This window comes from Lissotriton helveticus, chromosome 1_1, assembly GCF_964261635.1.
Source record: "Lissotriton helveticus chromosome 1_1, aLisHel1.1, whole genome shotgun sequence".
NCBI lineage: Eukaryota > Metazoa > Chordata > Amphibia > Caudata > Salamandridae > Lissotriton > Lissotriton helveticus.
In genome coordinates this window covers 1390564752-1390583867 of record NC_136057.1, presented here as the reverse complement: position 1 = coordinate 1390583867, position 19116 = coordinate 1390564752, and the positions used below count along the sequence as shown (strand labels likewise).

Genomic DNA, 19116 nt, shown 5'->3' with positions numbered 1-19116 from the left:
AAACAATCTTACTCTCAAGCATGACAAATATAAAAAGGTTTATGATGCTAAGCATTCTACTAAAGAAGTGAAAATAAATGTTGGACAATGGGTCAAAATTAAGAAACCAGGTTTTATTAAGAAAGGTGTGAGCAGGTTCAGTGATCCTCAATGTGTTATTGCCCTGAGGAAAAATGCTGTCATAAAAGAAGATAGAAAATGTTAGAACCTCAAAAGAGTAGCACTGTGTAATGCTCCCCCTTCTAAACAAATTCTTATTAGACATGGTGAAAATTGTATTTCTACTTAGAATGGTTAACAATCTTTTCCAAAGTTTCAGGATGAAAGTAACACCAAACAGACCTCTTCTCCCATTAAACATCATGTCATCAGAGAGAAAAGAGTTATTAGACGTCCTGAAACATTGAACGACTATGTATGTGAATATTTTTTGTTTTGTTGCAAGGGAGGAGATGTGTAGTGTCTGCTTGTTCGTGTGACTCGTCCGGCTGGGCAGAGCACGTGGACAAGCAGAGACCAGACGGAGTTTTCCTTTAAAATAGTCATCTCGCGCTTTGTTTACCTCGCGCTGCTGTAACAGTAATATGCATTGTTTAAACTGTGAACGTTGTAATAGCAGTTATTGAGAGCCTTGTTTGCTGTGGTGCAACACGCCTTTGTTGTATCCGGTTAAGTTTCGGAATAAATACTTGTATCTACTAACCTGTTTAAGTGTATTCACTACAGTTATCTTCTGAATTTCACAGTCATTTCTTAAAGGTACTTCAGGATGCACTCGGTGCTTCTGATATTCTCCATGGCAATTTCTTCCTACAGATGGCTTGGCCACTTTCAAAACGCCATAGCTACCAGGGGAGGTTGAGCTCAGTGTAATGTAGGGACTTTGAGGGCTGAGATAAGGGTTGAGTTTTTTTTCTTATGGTGGGCGCCCCCCCCTTTATAATCCAATTTCTTATAAATTCCTATACCAGAAATATATTTATCTAAATGTTCCTACCTACGGTTATGTTAAATAAAGCTAGAATTTGGCACCTAACCAGTATTTTTCAGGCCTGGCTTGTATTTTCATGCAGCGACAGTTCAAAAATAAAGAAATCGTGAGAATAATTAAAATCCAGTGTTTTTCCCTTTAAAATATAGACCTAAAGTAATAAATAGTAAAACAGTTTAAAAGAAATGGGCTTTAAATTAAAGGCGATTGATCTGTTAAAGCATAAAGGGGATTTTCCAATAACTGTTATTCGAGGATCTATTTCTTCCACAATCCGATACAGTGATCAGTGTTTTCTACACTGCAGAATGTGACAACCCGAAATGCTAGAAGTCCCCCCCCAAATGTGACATAATATTAAATATAAATGTTGAACTTTTCATTTATTGCTGAGTTTGCTTTGTTAGAAATATGGTACCTTCGGGTCGAGTTCGCGCTCTATAAAACTGCAAAAATAATACAAAATAAATGTCATTCGCATAATACTACATTATTTCGTCACTGAAAGGCGTTGCGTGCAGGCTACATGCCCATGCGTTTCAAGCCTCGCTTTGTTACTTGGTGAAAGATCCAACAGCAGGACGAGGCTTGTAACGCATGGATGCGATTGGATGGTCACACAAGGGGGCTCAGTCCGGGCAAGATGGCGGCCGGCGTTGTTGGAACGATGGCGGGAAGAGGAGGAGGCGGGACAGAGCATTGAAGGTACTAGTCCGGCTGGTCGCGTTGGAAGGGAGAAGGCATTCCGACTGCTCTCAGAGTCTTTTGGGAAATTAGGGGGACAAAAAGCGGAAAACGAGCGGCAGGCATTATAGAACGCAGGGTACTGAAGCATTATGGGACTTGTAGTTTTATCACTCAGTTCATGCTTTGAGTAAGCTGGTACCGAGTTATCTATCTCAGGATGCGTCTGCTTGTTCAATGTGGACGAGCTCTACCACTTTCTCGTGCATTCTTGAGGACTTAAAAATTGGGGTGTTTAAACCATTCAGACAAGGTAAACGGTGACAGAACTACAAGCCCTATAACAATATTTAAGAAATCTGGCGAGAACCGTTCGTAAATGTGACAAGCCCCATGATACCGGAGAGAACCATGGCAAAATGTTGTCAAAGCAGTCCTCGATATTACCTATATGTTCTTTTAGCTAGAGTGACCGATTTTGACCTCAATGGTATTTTTTCTATCAATTAATTTGTAACTTCCTAATGAAAGAAAAATGCAGCTTCTTAAACCAAAACCATATGCAGTAACCAAAACCATTGATGGCTATCCGAGAAAACACTGACAGAGAATTAACTGATAATTGTATTTATATATAATAAAAAATAATTTCTAATTGTATTAATATAGTGCTTACTATTCCTGATGTGGTGTTGAAGCGCTTTTCGGCGAGTAGCATGCAAGTCTATAGCCAAAAGGGAATTGGTGGTGGATTAGTATAGGAGATATATGATGTTAATTGCAGTGGTGGATATGTACGTCTATTAGTTGTATTGAATAGGTGTAAGGAAAGATAGACGAGGGAAGAGTCTAGAAAGTGTTATTTGGTAAATAATAGTAAAATGAGGTTTGAGATGAGTCAGAGAGTTTAGTGTATATGGATACAGAACTACATAACAACGGAATACATGTATTTATAAAAAATAAACGTATTGGATAAAGTCAAATATGTACATGTATAAATACGTATGTAGGAGCTCAGACTTTCAAGTGTTGCTGTACATAAAGCACATTTTTTGTGTGGTAATTATATGTTTTATTTATGTCTATTTATTTTATATTTTCCCCCGATATTTAAATAGTGAAGCATTTATAGATACAATTGTTATGCTCATATATACACAATGTGATAGATCAAATAAAACAGAGACCCATAAGAATATCATCAAATAATTTATATGAAAACTATGCAGTGACCTAAATACATGTTGAGTATTAAATAATATACATCTATTTTAGTCATAAGTAATATATACATTTGTTAAGCAGACCTGTAAGAATATCTATATATTTGTATACAATAAGTAGTATATATGTGCAAAGCAATGTGCATATCTAAATACTGACATATAATCAAATTCGACATGTTCATATAAATGTAAATGTGGGATACTTGTAAAGCGCACTGTTACTCTACCCGAGTGTCCTGGCGCTGTAGACCGCTGGGGAACCCGTCCTGGTTTTCGCTGTGAGATGGTCCCTTTCTGGGTATCTCCAGGGTGAAACCAGGCATCCCTGGCGTCTGTGGGGGCCGTTGTAGAGATGAGGCAAGCTTAATGCCCAGAGTTGCCGAGTGTGTTCCCTGGGTAGAGTAGGCACTGAGGCGAGAATTATCGAGTCTGTTGACCCTGGTCCAAGATCCTGCCGCGTCCGGAATTGAACCCTGGTCCCAGGCCGTTCTCTGCTTACAGGTCTGCCGCCTCTAACCAGTGAGCCACACCTCTCCACTAGCATATGCTGTACATTTGTTTTTTGAGTATGGTGGTCATGTCTGAAAGAACCGACTTTTGAGTAGTCTTCTGAAGATAAGATAGTTATCAGAGGATCTTATGTTTGGGTGTAATGAATTACACTGTCTGTTTGAACAGATAAATATGTACTACCAGTGTTTATTTTTCTTGTATTATGGGGTTTTGAGGCAGGGTGCCAAACTGGAGCAGAGGTTCTTTTGTTGTATGTATTTAGTGATTTTATGTATAAGATAAAGAGAGGGACCCCTTATATCTACCAAGGGAATGGCGTACTATTAACAAGTAAAAATAAATGATCCCATGGATGAGCAAAGAACAGTCAAAAAGAGCTCTAATCACATTCAAATCCCACCTCTGAATAGAAATGACAATACAGCCCATACAATAGACTCCCACTTATGACACCCAAAAATTATCACAAATACTCTCTAATAAAAATCCTTTATACATGTTACAGTATCTTCATCAAAAATCACACATAATCTACGTCACCAATTCATATAAAAATTGTAAAAAACACGACATGTATAATATAAGAAAATTAAACAACACAATGTTACATGACAAAAAACGAGAGAAAAGTTAGACAGTATACTTTGTCAATCATAAAACATATCCGATGGAACGATTTGATAGCTAGGCCTGGATACACTGTTCCTTTTAGTATCTACAGATCCAATTACCTCCATGGATTATGTAAAGGATGCGTTGACGTGTTTTGATGGGTTTTATTAATATTCCATCTTTTTCAAGACCAAGAATTTTCAAATCACTCTGTAAAATCTTGCAATATAGCCCCTGTCACAAGTCCTGTTTAAGACAAATATAATACTGTATTTAAATAGCACCGTTTTAGTCATCAAAGGCAGATCAACATTTGATTAGTATCAAGCATTTTGCATTTTTGTACAACAGATTTGCAAACACATTTTTTTGTTTCTTTTATGAGAATTTTTTTTCTCCATTTTCTACTGCCATCTTTCGCTTTGCAAAGTAAGACAATGTTTACACCTTCATTTAATGCAATTCACATTTGTCTATTTGATGGGCTGTGTCGACATAGGTACATGAGGCCCAAAACCTCCCATGCAAGCCCTACCACTCCATACTACATGCTGTTATAATTTTTGTTAGAACCCAATTTCATGATTGTCACGCTTAAGCCCCCACTACTAGTCTTTCCATATCCAACAAGTTAGACTGAAACACTTGACCCGTTACCTTCTTATCTTAAAACATCAAGAACTTCTGGGTACATATAATCCTTCTACTGCCTCCAGGTTCTCTTGATATTTTATTTTATTTAGAACGGTGGGGCAGCTTAAATCCAGCGTCTCCTCCGTCTCATGCGCTCTAGAATACAGGGAAGAAAACAAGGCGAGTGCCCAATTAAACTAAGTGCATTGAGTGTAATTTATTTAAAAGATTGACTTTCCATCTTGTCTACTCCCTCCCTGTCTTCTGCTTGCAACGCCCTCGGTTTCTCACCTCAATAGCGCTGAGTAGCCGGACCGTGTTAGTTCTCCTCTTGGCAGCGGGTAGAAATGAGCCATGGGAGCACGCCCAATTTGAATGGTCATTCCTGAATTTTGATTGGTTGGCAGATATTCCCTCCCCTACATCTTCCTGCCACCGATTGCTCTTTACTTTGAGGCCTTTCCTGTACTACCCCTCCATGTAGTTTTTTCATAGTTGATAAAGATGATCCGTTGTAGAGGCCATTGGCGTAATCAAGTTTTGATCGTACAAGAGAGATAGTAGCTTGGAACTTTTGTGAAAATCCTAGGTGGGGAGAAGATGCTTCGTAAAGTTTTCATAGTAATGAAGCTTGGGTTTCTAACTTATCCACGTAATAATTCATTGATAGTTTGCATTCCATGGTAATTCCAATGCGGGGAATTGGTGAGCGGTCCAAGGGGTGCGAGGCCCCCAGGAGCAGCTCGAAGTGCTGGAGCGCAGGCCGGCACCTGACCGCCTGGGACAGCGAGGCGAGCAGCAGGCGGGCCACGCCAATGGCTGAGCCCGGATATCCGCCGGAGAGCCAAGGCGGCAGAAAGAGGGCCCTTAGGGAGTAACAACACCAAGTGGGAGCCTTCCTCACCCCACAGTATGGCGGCCAGAGGCATTGACTGGCAGAGATGGGACGGCGTAAGGAATGGAGCCGGGTGGCAGGCACAGGCTGAGGGCCTGTTAGAGAGAGGAGGCACCCAGTGGCGAGCATTCGCAGGCACACCCTCAAGGCAGGGAGCACACGAAGGCCGCGGGGCAGACGCTCGCTCCCAGGGGGCCCAGCGCGAGGCGCCCACGGCAGCATTCAGAGTCAGCACGAGGCGGGAGGAACTGCACCCCGGACACAGGCCTGCTGAGGGGAAACTCAGGAGGACGGGGAGCAAAGAGTGGACCCAGCGAGAGCCCTGGGAGCGCAGGGGGCCCCCAGGAAGGGAAAAGGGGCTTGAGGCTTCAGCTACATGAACCCATAAGGAAGGCCCACGCCTGTGGGTGACATGCCGGAGTGCGCTACACTGGGCAAGAAGAGCGAGCGGCGGGCCTGCGACCAGTGGAGCCGTGTGCGCAACATAGGCGGAAGAAGCGGCGAAGGCAGGAACCAAATGTAGGGGAGCGCAGGGCGGCGTACGACTGACTAGGTGGACACGCAAACCGCAAGGACCTCGGAGACTGCAAGCGCAGCTGGACCGTCCTTCTGGGGGCATGCAGTCCACTGCAGGGAGAGATTGGGGTGCGCACCGACGGCAACGCCAGGGGGAGTCTTCCGCAGCTTCGCAGGGATTCGCATTTGGCATGGGCTTCTGTTAACTGACCCACACCCCTCGAGAGTCCGGGGAGACGGGTGGTCGTATTAGTATACAGCCATTGCCCGAAGACAGGTGACATTCCCCTACACGATGGGAAGCGGAGGCCCGATGAGGCAGTGTAAGGTAGTGCGGCCATGTCGACGATGAGGGGCAAGAAGGACCGAACCCTTAAAGAGATGCTGACCAAGCTTCCTCCATCTAGCAGTGGGGATGGGAGACTTTCCCCCACATCACAAGCGGGGCGGGACACAGACTCCCACGACGCTCCGGTCACTGGTGCTTTCTTGGAGACGCTCTTCGGCACACTGCGGGACGACTTTCAGGAAATGGAGGGAGATGAAAGAAGTGAGATGAGACATCGACACAGTGGACGAACGAGTGGCCTCCATAGAGGATCAATAACAAGCACGTATAGAGGACTTGGAAAATCATTCTCGCCGAAATAATATCCGCGTTAAAGGAGTGCCACTCAAGGAAGAATGGCCGGACATTACACATATCTCTAGGGTCTCTTCAGGAGTGTGCTGGAGGGCATAAAAATAGACCGAGCTCATCTAGTGGGACTCCCGCACCGGCACCCCCGCCGGATATACTGGCGTATCTCCTGGACTTCCAGCTTAAAGAACGCATATTGCGAGCAGCCAGAGACCAGCAACCTATACAATATCAGAATCACCCAATCTCCCTGTATCAAGATTTGGTCCTGATACCTTTCCAGAAGCAGAGGGAGTTTCGGGTGGCAACAACACCTCTCCAGAACCAGGGGGTGCCGTACTCATGGGGACACCAACTTCGCTCCCTACAGGACACCTGCCAAGTGTTGGGCATCAAGAACCCACAGCAAGGGGAGGCTGAGACTAGACAGAGCAAGGCCCCCATGGAGAGATGGCACAAGGTCACCGGAAGGCGAAGCACAGAGAGAGCGGCGAAACCCAATCCCACGACTATGGTGCAGGAGAGACCAGCAGTGTTAGAGACATTGTCTAGGGCACTGGTACTCATAGTACGACCCGCGGGCCGCCAGCGGCCCGGCCGGCCTTCACTGGCGGCCCGCGGACCTTGTTGCCATATGCCCGTTCCTTTCTGTAAGTAAGCAGAGTAGATGGCCGCAGGAGCAAACGTAGTGAATACGTATTCAATACGCATTCACTATGTTTGCTCCTGCGGCCATCTCTGTTTACTGCTTGTCTCTGGGCCCGCCGCCTTTCTGACGTCACACACGGCACACGGCGGGAAGCACAGGCCCTTTACAGCTGACTTTTAAAGGACCTTTTGGGGAGCTTCCTGTGTCCTTGGTGACAACGTCCTGTCCGCCCGCAGACCCGGAGAATCTTCACTGCAGCATGGCATCGGCTGACTTTTAGTGGACCAGCATGTGCTGTTCCCTAGTTTTCAAGAAAAACGAGCCACGGCGAAAAAAAGCCTGTTCCTTAACCGCATGCGTGCGGCGGCTTTTCCCGCTGTGTGCGGCATTTTTTAAATTACCGCGTTACATGACGAGCTCAGCTCGTCATCAGCGTACGGCAGGTAACGCTGATGACGAGCTGAGCTCGTCATCAGCATGGAAGGGGTTAAATTCAGTATCATACAAAAGGCCGCCTCTGGAGAGCTCTGTTTTTGTCCCCCTGCTTGTATTTTCAAAGAATCACATAATTTTGCGCTTGGCTTGTAAGGAATTCATCCTTTTATTTCCCTGTGTTCTAATGCTGTATGTATGCTCATGCACTATAAACAGCTTCGTTTAATTGGCCCCCTTCTGTGCGCACGAGCACATGCCGAGAAGTGCATTGGAAGATGTGACTGCACTCCCTACTTGCGGTAACTGGCGCAGCACGAGGGCCGAGCACGCGCTCATTCAGAACCAAGCCATGTTGCAGTTCCTTCAGCACTAGGACATACTAATGTCCTCTCATCATTACAGGAAGAGCCCACAGACGTGTGCAAGGCGCACACACGCTGAACAGGTCTACACGAGTACGTGTCTGGTTTGAGAAGGAAATATGCAGAGCTTCTCAGACCACGCAGGTGACTGGGCTCAATGTGGGTGAAAACATAGTGCCCTGAATGCCAACTTTTGTATATTGAAAATCCTTCCTTTTCATCCGAAATTCCTGCTGCTGTTAAGTGCGTCATTGATGTTTCAGAGAACCGGGCTTTAAACCAAATCGTGCCAGTTGCAGGCCTTGGTAGGAGATTTCATCATTAAAGAAACTAATGTTGGCCATTTCTCTTATGTTTTAAAGAAAACAACTTATCTTTATAGCAGGTCTCAAATGATTGATGTTTACGATTGGTGGTTGGTTTGAGGGTGACCGTGCCTTCCACAATCGTACTACAGGGAGTCCATGTGAGCACTGGAGGGGATGCTGCCTGTGAGTTTGAATAGCTAGCATTTGCTAAACTCCATTGAACTTCCTTAATGCCAGTAAAACTGGTCAGTGGTAGTGAAATTGATTAATAATCATGACGTAGTGCATTCCTTTGCAATTTTATCAGGTCTGTTAATCAAAATACAACTGGAGATCTGAAGAAAGGTGCCGATGATGTGTGAGACTTGAAATAATGATGACTACATTGATGATGATGTAACTGGAGATAATTGAGGATAAACACTACTGAAGACCTTCCTCTCTGGACACATTTTTTAATTCAAGTGTGCTTATTCTCCCCCTTATTGATATTTAAATACAGTGTTCCATTAAATAAGCCGTACATGCATGAATTAACAGTGTGTGTTAGACATTCATGGGCTTGACATATGGCTAGTTGTGGCTTAATACTAACATTTTGTGATTTCTATTAATAATAACTAAAACCTTTGCCTTTAGTGTCACTCCTAAGATTGCAAATCAAACCCGGGGTTATCTTAGTTTTGCCCTATAATCTTAAGCGAAACGTTTACACTGTACCATATATTTAGCCTCACGGTAGTGATTTTTTTTTCCTCTAGCCCTGCCCCCCACTGACCCCGCCCCCAGCTGTACGGTCCTCGGTCACAAACCACACTGTAAATTTGGCCCGAGAGAAAGTTTGTGAGTACCCATGGTTTAGAGGGACATCCCCTAATGCGGATACCACAGACGATTGAGGAACAGATAAGTGACATACGCAGGGCTGGGGGTATGGCAGATCTACCTGACGGGAGCGGGAAGGTGAGGGGGGTTTTGGGCACAGGATGCTCCCAACCTTTCTGAATAACAAGGGCAGGCGAACATGTTTGGCGGACTCTGGACAATATGGGGATCACGAGGGCTCACAGTTTGGGTTAGGGAGAGGGGGGGGACACTGGTATGCAGTTCATTGACATGGAGTGGAAAGAGTCAGGCACTAGATACCGAAGGGTGGGGCAACAGGGTGGGGGGGAAGGAGGAGCGCACAGGTGCAGGGACATGCCAACAAAGTTACACACCCCACAGGGAGTAATGGCCCAGCCCACGATGAAGATTCTCACTCTCATTGTGAGAGGCCTTAATAATCCCATCAAACGGAGGTCCATCCTTTCTTATCTGGAAAATTGGGAGGCGGATATATGCCTCCTTCGGGAGACGCATCTCCTTGCCAAAGATTGGCATAGATTGAGATCCAGAGTCTTTCCACAACAATTATTTTCATCTACATCGGATACAAAAAGCGGGGGTGGCCATCTTGCTGGCTAAAAGGTTTAAGGGGGACAGTGGGGGAGAAGGTGGTCGAGATCAAAGGAAGACTACTGGCTCACGTATTCCGGATTGGGGGGACACAACTCTTTGATAGGCTCCATCTACAGACCTAACACCGGTCAAGAACATTTTTTGAGATCGGCTCTTACGGAGGTCATGCACAGTCAAGAACGTAAGACGATCGTAGTGGGGGATCAGAACATAGCGAAGGCTGAGACACAAGACAGGTCAGGTTAACGATATTCACAGATGGGTGAGGTATCACAGGAAGGCAGAGAGTGGCTGCTCTCCCTGGGATTGGTGGATCTATGGAGGGAGGCTCATCCACACACATTGCAATTTTCATATTGCACACACACAAGACTCATGCACCCTTGGATTACTTGCTGGGAACAATAGAGATCAATCATATGGTAGGGGAAGTGGACATTTGCCCAGCGACATTGTCCGATTACAATGCCGTGATGGTCTCTGGGCAGGTGCCACCGCAACGGAGAACAAAAGGGGGCTGACGACTGAGGGAAACAATGCTCCACAAAGACGGGGTGAAAGCACAACTTACCAAGTGCATCCATGGGTATCACGAAGTGAACGACGTCCCAGACACCCTAACAGCCTCAATATGGGGAGCCCTGAAAGCGGTAGCGAGAGGGGAATTAATAGCGATCTCTGCAGCGGAGAATAAGGAGCCTAAAGAAAAAAGGGCGGAGCTTTCAGCACAGGTGTTGGAATTGGAAAGAGTACATAGCCAGACAAGGGAACCAAGGGTCTGGCGGCAGTTAAAGGCAGTTTGAACACAACTGGTGGGGCTGGACTTAGACAGGGCGGAATACGCAGCACTGAGGCTAAAGCACTCTTACTATAGCTGCGGAGACAAGACGGGACGAATGCTAGCAAGTAAACTAAGGGCATGAAACCAGCAGACGAGGGTGCAGACTATAGAGACTGACAGTGGGGAGACTCTAACAGACGGCGAGGACATAGCACGGGCATTCTGGGACTTTTAGATAGACTTATACTCCAAAGAGGAAATATTGGATAGCTTGGCGACATCCTACTTACAAGGGGTGCAGACGGCAGCGCTAATTAAGGACCGGGCAGAGTCGCTGGGCTCTCTGATCCGGTTAGAGGATGTGATAGGGGCGATAGCAAGTCTTAAACCTCTTAAGTCACTGGAGCCGGATGGCTTCTCCTGGGGTTTTTATAAGTCCTTTTGCCACCTGTTCACACCAATCTTGACACGGTTGTTTAATTCATTTGTGGGGTCGGGCTTGATTCCTTCTGATATGTTGACAGCATCTATAGTGGTCCTCCCTAAGCCAGGGAAGGACAAGACAAAGTGCAGCTCGTATCGCCCAGTGTCCCTCTTGAATGTGGATCTCAAACTGTTCACGGGAATTCTGGCGGCGAGACTGGGTCCAGTGATTCCCGGAATAATAGAACCAGAGCATTCGAGGTTCATACAGAATGGCCAAGGAGGGGACAACACAAAATGGATCCTTCACCTGATAGAGAAGCCCCACCGCACGAATATGGACGCATTACTGTTGATGGTCGAAGCGTTTGAGTTGACTGGGGTTTCTTAGAACGCACGCTGGTTCACTTCGGGATAGGGGAACGCTTTAGAGCATGGATCGCGAGCTGTTATAGCTCTTCCACCGCCTCTATTAGGGTCAACGGGATTTCGTCTTGTCCTTTCCCAATTCGACGGGGCACCAGGCAGGGGTGCCCCTTGTTGCCCCTCCTGTTTGCTCTATACATCAAGCAGCTGGCACAGAGGGTACGAGACAATCCGGACGTCACAGGCATACCCTTTGGCGGGGAGAGGCATACCATAAGTCTGTATGCGGATGACCTTCTGGCCTCACTCAAGGCTCCAGGGAGGTCAGTTCCGGCGTTCCTTGGAGAGCTGGAGATATTTGGAAGGGTATCTGGGTTTAATGTTAACGTTTGGAAATTGCAAGTTCTAAACCTAGCCGATGCCCAGTCGGGCTCAAGGCTGGGGGAAGATCTGTTCGTGGGGATCCAAGTTCCGAAGTTGATCCCCTAGCTAGGGATCGAGCTAGCTCCATCGGTCCAACAAACGATTACCACAAATTATGAAAAATCACTAGACAGATCACGAAAGATCTGCTAGCGTGGCGGCGACACCAATTGTTGTTAATGGACCGAGTGGCTGCAATAAAGATGTTGATCCTTCCGAAGGCGTTATACTTGTTTCAGACGCTACTGGCCAAGCCACAGAGAGGGACACTTAAGACCTTACAGAAGGAGAATTTTCAATTTGTATGGGCAGGAGCGAGACCACGCAAGCACCGGGAATTAAGCTACTTGAGGGCATAGGAGGGAAGGCCGGGGATCCGAACCTTAAAGAGTTCTATAGAGCATCTCAATTGAGATAGTGGAGTGGAGTCGAGAAGCGCTGACTCTTCCAAGATAGAGCTTTGGCCCAGATCTCTCTGTGGAAGGTGCCCTTCCTGAAAAAGGCCGATAGGTCGCAGGGCTTAAGGGGCTCCCCCATTACTAGGGCGGTGCTGGACGCTTGGGAAGGGGTGGCCACGGAAAAGAAGCTTATGTCATTTCCCTCCCCGATGATGCCTTTATTCGAGAATAAGGAATTCTCACTGGGTATGGATGTCAAGGCTTTTCTAGCATGGCAAGCCACACCTTCTAAAGCAGCAGGCCACCTGTTTGATATAGACGGGATTATTCCCTTTACGCAAGTGAGGCATGATTACACGCTTCCAGAGACAGAATGGTATCGCTACACACAGGTGCGACACTGGCTTCTACACCCAGACATACACCCCAAGGTAAACAGAAAGCTGACGAAGTATGGAAAATGGCTGGTCACAAAGACATCGAACAATAGGTTGATCTCTGAAATATATAACATGCTCCGCAAGCCAGCCCCCACTGAGCCGACCCCCAGTCAGAGGCGGTGGACGAGAGAATTAGGTAGGGAATTGATGAGGTAGGACTGGGGAGACATTTATTACAGGACCAAACACACAGCGAGGAACACCGCCAGTAAGGAAACCGCGTTTAAGATAGTTACATACTGGTACTTGACACCAGTGCGCCTGAATCAGGGGAACCCGGAAGGCAATAACAATCAAAGTAGGGAGGAGGAATTAAATTGTCCATTCAAATCCCCAATTCAGTATTTATAATCAATAGAGAATGGACACTTGTAACCATTTGTGTGGGATAAAGTGGTTTTTCTTACCAGGTCCGGGGGCAAAGCCAGCAACAGACGCGGTTCAGAAAAGGGGGTGGTGATGAACAGAGTGTCTGAATTAAGCAGACCACTCTTACCCAGTCCAAAGATCAGGGCTTGATCCATCACCGTTATTTAGCTCACTGCCCCATCCCAGCTCAGAACCTGGCTATATGCAAATTAGTCTGTCCCTGGCCCAGTGCATCATGGGATCAGGGCAGACCAAACTACCAAGCCAATTCTTCACCAGAAAGGAGACAATCTACCGGGGACCGGTTTCTGGCATTTCAGCCTCGTCGGCCCGGCTTGCTTGAATCCTGATGGAGCAGTGAGCAAGGGACTCATGTCTGAGTATACCCTGCCACACCTATAGTGGCCAAAAACAATTCAGAAAAGGGGGTGGTGATGAACAGAGTGTCTGAATTAAGCAGACCACTCTTACCCAGTCCAAAGATCAGTCCAAAGATCAGGGCTTGATCCATCACCGTTATTTAGCTCACTGCCCCATCCCAGCTCAGAACCTGGCTATATGCAAATTAGTCTGTCCCTGGCCCAGTGCATCATGGGAACAGGGCAGACCAAACTACCAAGCCAATTCTTCACCAGAAAGGAGACAAGCTACCGGGGACCGGTTTCTGGCATTTCAGCCTCGTCGGCCCGGCTTGCTTGAATCCTGATGGAGCAGTGAGCAAGGGACTCATGTCTGAGTATACCCCGCCACACCTATAGTGGCCAAAAACGATTCAGAAAAGGGGGTGGTGATGAACAGAGTCAAATTAGTCTGTCCCTGGCCCAGTGCATCATGGGAACAGGGCATACCAAACTACCAAGCCAATTCTTCACCAGAAAGGAGACACGCTACCGGGGACCGGTTTCTGGCATTTCAGCCTCGTCGGCCCGGCTTGCTTGAATCCTGATGGAGCAGTGAGCAAGGGACTCATGTCTGAGTATACCCTGCCACACCTATAGTGGCCAAAAACTGGGACAGGAACAGACTAATTTGCATATAGCCAAGTTCTGAGCTGGGATGGTGCAGTGAGCTAAAAAACGGTGATGGATCAAGCCCTGATCTTTGGACTGGGTAAGAGTGGTCTGCTTAATTCAGGCACTCTGTTCATCACCACCCCCTTTTCTGAATCATTTTGTCCACCATATGCGTGGAAGGGTATACTCGGATGTGAGTCCCTTGCTCATTGCACCATCAGGATTCAAGCAAGCCGGGCCGACGACGCCTGAAATGGCAGAAACCGGTCCCCGGAAGCTTGTTTCCTTCCCAGTATAAGAATTGGCTTGGTAGTTTGGTTTGCCCTGTTCCCATCATGCACTGGGACAGGAACAGACTAATTTGCATATAGCCAAGTTCTGAGCTGGGATGGTGCAGTGAGCTAAAAAACGGTGATGGATCAAGCCCTGATCTTTGGACTGGGTAAGAGTGGTCTGCTTAATTCAGGCACTCTGTTCATCACCACCCCCTTTTCTGAATCAGCAACAGACGCGGAGCAGTTCCGAAGTGCGGCTTAGGACCAGAGAGCCCTGTGCCCCTGTTGATACGTTGTCACATCCATTTCAGGTAGAACATACCTATTTGGAGGCAGAGTGGGAAGAAAAACCACTTTATCCAACACAAATTGTGTGAATCATTTTTAACTTTGTGTGTTTGTCCTGACGAATGTCCCTTAGACCTGGCTGGGCATGATGGGACAGAAACATGTCGACTTTCTCGGAAGTGATATAAAGAGATCCATTAACACGATCTTCCATTATACCCCTTGTTTTTAACTACGAAAATTCTCTCTTGACAATTAAAGTTTAAAACAGGAGAAATTTCGGTTTTATGGAATACATCCTTCCACTTTTTGGGGGGTACACTTATATCTCTGGACACTACCACGCTACACCAGAGATTGCCTCGGGCTTGAGGCTGGCATATTGCACAAATTTGGAACACCCGATGATAATGCCATAACGCATATGTGGGGCGGAAAAACGATATAAACCGCATAATATACATAGCGTTTATGAGGGTGATCCAAAAAATCCATTTGTAACGTGGTTACAAGTGTCCATTCTCTATTGATTATGAACCCGGAAGGCAGCCCAACTTGCTGGCGAGGATGCGGGGGGAAGAGACTCTACTCCATTTGTTATGGGACTGCCCGATTCTATCTAAGTACTGGCCGAAGATTCTAGATGAAATTGACGGGCACTTTGAGACGTAGATTCCGAGATTCCAGAGCTATGTGGTTTTAGGTTTGCCCAATTCCCTTACCTTCCCACTGAAGTCCCGCAAAGGAAAGCAGATGGGCTTAGCACTGGGGGCGGCTCTTCAAAACATAATAACGTTGTAGGGCACGCCAACGGAATCCACTCAAACGGGGTGGCTCTATAAATTGTGGTATATTTTGGGGATGGAACGCATTCAGGCTTCTCTTTCGGGTAGGGTGTCCAGTTACAGGGAGGTGTGGAAACCCCTTCTCTCCTTACTGTCCTACGAATTTAATGAGATTATGTGCCCCAAATACCTCTGCCTCCTTCGACTAACAGCAACGGAAGATAATTCGGAGGCACAGTGAAGGCACAGAGCCCAAGCTCGTGAAGAAGTTAACCGGGAAAGAGAAAACTGCATACCAGTGGGGAGGGTGGGGGAGTGAGGGAGTTTGTGTTTTGTGTCGGGGGCCAGTGCTCACCCTCCTCTAGTTAGGTCTACTTATACTTTAGCAAACGTACTGACTCGTATAATCGGGGTGAAGCATAATGTAAGCGAAGGACATGTCAGAACTGCAAGCATTAGAGTCTTGTCAATACTTCCTTCTTTCAAGTGTATTAAATGGCAGAGCTACAAATGTATGTACAATGAAACTGTTAATAAAAAAGAGTAAAATCTAAAAAAAACACCATGTATTGCCTATAACACTAGGGGGGGCAGATTCCAAAGAGCTGCATAGGTTTAACCTGTTGTCTAGAAATGGTAAAACATTTCATGATCCTGACTACCAGGTCCTCATTTTGAAGAAGCAGCCCATCTGATACCTAAAATGCCCGACTGGCTGCCCATTGTGCTCAGAAAGAGTAATTTGCAGTTTCTTATTGCCATCTTGAAGAAATTGGAAAACCGTGGAAATATTACAATCTAACAAAGAAACTGAGTGCCCTAAGCACCACAGCTCAACATTCCTCCAATGGTTAGAACTGTGTCTAGGGACGAATGAGAACTCTGGATTGCCTCAGCGAATTATTTTGGGATTCCTTTACTTTGCAGTCCTACTCTTACAACTTTCAGACCTAGAGAGAGAGTCGAGCCAGAAGCAGATACCCCCGGTCCCCAAGTTGAGTGGGAGACCAGGGGATCCTCCAACAAGGCTGAATGGACATCTCCTTCAACCAAGAGAATCAAGCTGTGCGAGGCCAGAATGGTACCACCACTGGGACCGCTGCCCTCTCCTTCTTGATTGTTAGCAATGTTTGGGGAGTTAATAGAACTGATGGAAAGGCATATAGGAAATCAGGAGGCCAGAGTATAGAGAGAGCATCCACGCCCAAGGACCCTGAAGCGGGAAACCGAGAAAATAAATTGGTACTTAGTTGTTGCGAAGTAAAAAAGTTCAGGAGAGGGATCCCAAACTGGCTGCAAATTTGGGCAAACTTTATGGTGTTGGGGACAAAGGGAAATGATGACTTCACGGAAAAAACGGAGGAATGTTTGATGATGTTGGCACATTGGAACATAGAGACAGACATCCTCCTAATCAACTATGATTAAGAAGTCTCCCTTCCATCTCCATCTTGAAAGGGACCCTTAGCCTTCCTCCTCTGTAAGGACAGATGCTATTGCCTCCTTCACCAACAGAGTTTGAACAGAATCCCACATAGACTCTCTCCTGGTCAAGTCTGCTGGGCAAAGTGTAAATATGGTTCCCATTGGTCGAGGCGGAGCCGAAAATTCTATCTTGCACCCTCTGTTTACCACTGTAAGCACCCAAGCATTGGAAATTGATGTTTCCCAGACTGGTGCGAAATGCTCTAACTGGTATCTCACCAGTAAAGACCGGTCCTCATCATAGTCAGGAATACTGCTGTTTATTTTTAGAACTCTTTTTGACAGTGTAATAAGAAACACAGATAAAACATGGTCATGCATCAACATGATTAGCAACTTAAATACCATCTCAGCATACATAATCTCCTCCCCTCCCCACTGTACTGACAATAATTGAGTTTGATCACAAATTTTCTGACTTGGATGTTTTCAAAGAATCCGGAGCAAAAAAATCTCAGACAAAACCTCGATATCCATTCCAAATTTCCCAAATTTGATCCCATTTCACCGCCAGCATACACCAGTCCAAGTCTCTCTGCCAATCCAACCGTTGCAGTATCTGTTCTGCCCCCAGAGATGTGCAATGTTCCTTTTGGCTATGCCCAGCCCCAATGTAACCCATATTCGCTCCATGCGATTGAGATCTGGTTTCCCCAAATATTGAGTAAACACTATTTAGCAGAGATAGTAACATTGGTACTGCAAAGGGGACATATACATTTCCCAATCAAGTCCCAATTGTATCAGCGGGCAGTCCCATGCAGTGTGATAAAAGGTGCCAATTTGTCCACAGCCGCGCCTACAATCCTAAACAATTGCTTTACCCATCTTGAACATAGTGTGTTGTGCATAGTAGGAGTGGTGTAGTATTTTTGGTTGGACAAGGCGAAACCCTGCCCATATGGCCACCTCTCTTGTGGATACTAAGGCCTCCGACCACTCTTGTCGAGGCCTTCTAAATCCTGAGGCCATCAGTCCCTTAAATGTAGCAGGGCATCAGGGATGTTGTTGATCAACTTTTTATACATCAGTGATGTGGCTTTGCATGGCATATATTCATCTAGCAGTCTGTCTTCCAGGGGCGGGGAATCAGGGTGTTTCGTCCCCTTCGGTAACGCCGCTCTAGGTGCATGCTTTATTTGCAGGTAACGAAAGGTCTTAGAGGGCACCAATTTGCAATTTCAGTGTAGGTCTATGAATCGGATGACATCCCCTTGAGCCCATAAATCTCCAACATGAGAGAAGCCAATAAGATCCCACTTGTCAAAACCTGATTGTGTTACCAGGGAGCCCAAATCTGCAATAGCCCAGAGGGGTGTTACTTGTGTGATCCTGTCTATCCAGCCCAGTGCCCTCATGGCTGTATGCCAGAAGTGTATCACCACTGTTGTCTGATTTTGGACTTTGTGCATTCAAATAGCTCCATAAAGAACACTTATTTGTCCCCTCGGTTGCATCATCAGTTTGTCCATTCGGCACGCAGACTCATCTAATGGCTGGAAAACCAGCTATTTATGGTAGTCGTTGCACTGCCCAGTAGTATTTCTGGATATCAATAAGGGCGATCTCTCCATCATAGCACCCCCTCGTGAGTTTGCGTAGTGCTACGCGGGCTTGACCCTCATCCCAGACCTGTGTCCGGAGTTCGCCCTCCGGTGTCTTGAAATATTGTGAGCCCCATAGAGCATGTTGTGTAGAGCGTAGAGGGAACGGGGTAGGGGCCTCATCTTAAATAATTCGGATCTACTGAGGAGTGGCACGAACCTCCAGTGCCCGGACATGATTCTTCAGTCTGACTAGTGGAGGTGATAGGATTTTGTCAAAAAACAAGTTTGGGTCAGTTGTGATATGTATTCTGAAATACTGGAACCCCTATGGCTATAATTGCCTCACAGTCACAGGGCAGTTGCGGTGTTGGGCCTTTCAGGTTCTAATTTAAAGATTCATGTAAATTTATTGTGTAACCCGAGTCCCGGTCAAATGAAGAGAATATCTGCATGAGTCTGTCAGGTGTAAAATACGGGCCTGGAACATAGAGCAGCACATTGTCTGAGAACAACGATATTTTGTCTTCCCAGTCATCCGTCCAGCGTAGACTGCATACCAAGGGTCATGTTGAACTCAGGCCGCAAGACGCTCTAG

At 46.3% G+C, this 19116-nt stretch overlaps 1 protein-coding gene across 2 annotated transcripts in view; it reads left to right on the top strand.

Annotated features, from left to right (window-relative positions):
- Positions 1 to 1608: 1608 nt before the first annotated feature.
- Positions 1609 to 19116, top strand: part of HMGXB4 (HMG-box containing 4) — a 402840-nt gene continuing 385332 nt past the window's right edge. Inside the window, exon 1 of one of the 2 annotated variants that reach the window (XM_078684139.1) lies at positions 1609 to 1790. The gene's annotated coding sequence lies outside the window, so the exon portion shown is untranslated. The remainder of the gene's footprint in view (positions 1791 to 19116) is intronic. The other variant, XM_078684137.1, reaches the window with a different exon arrangement.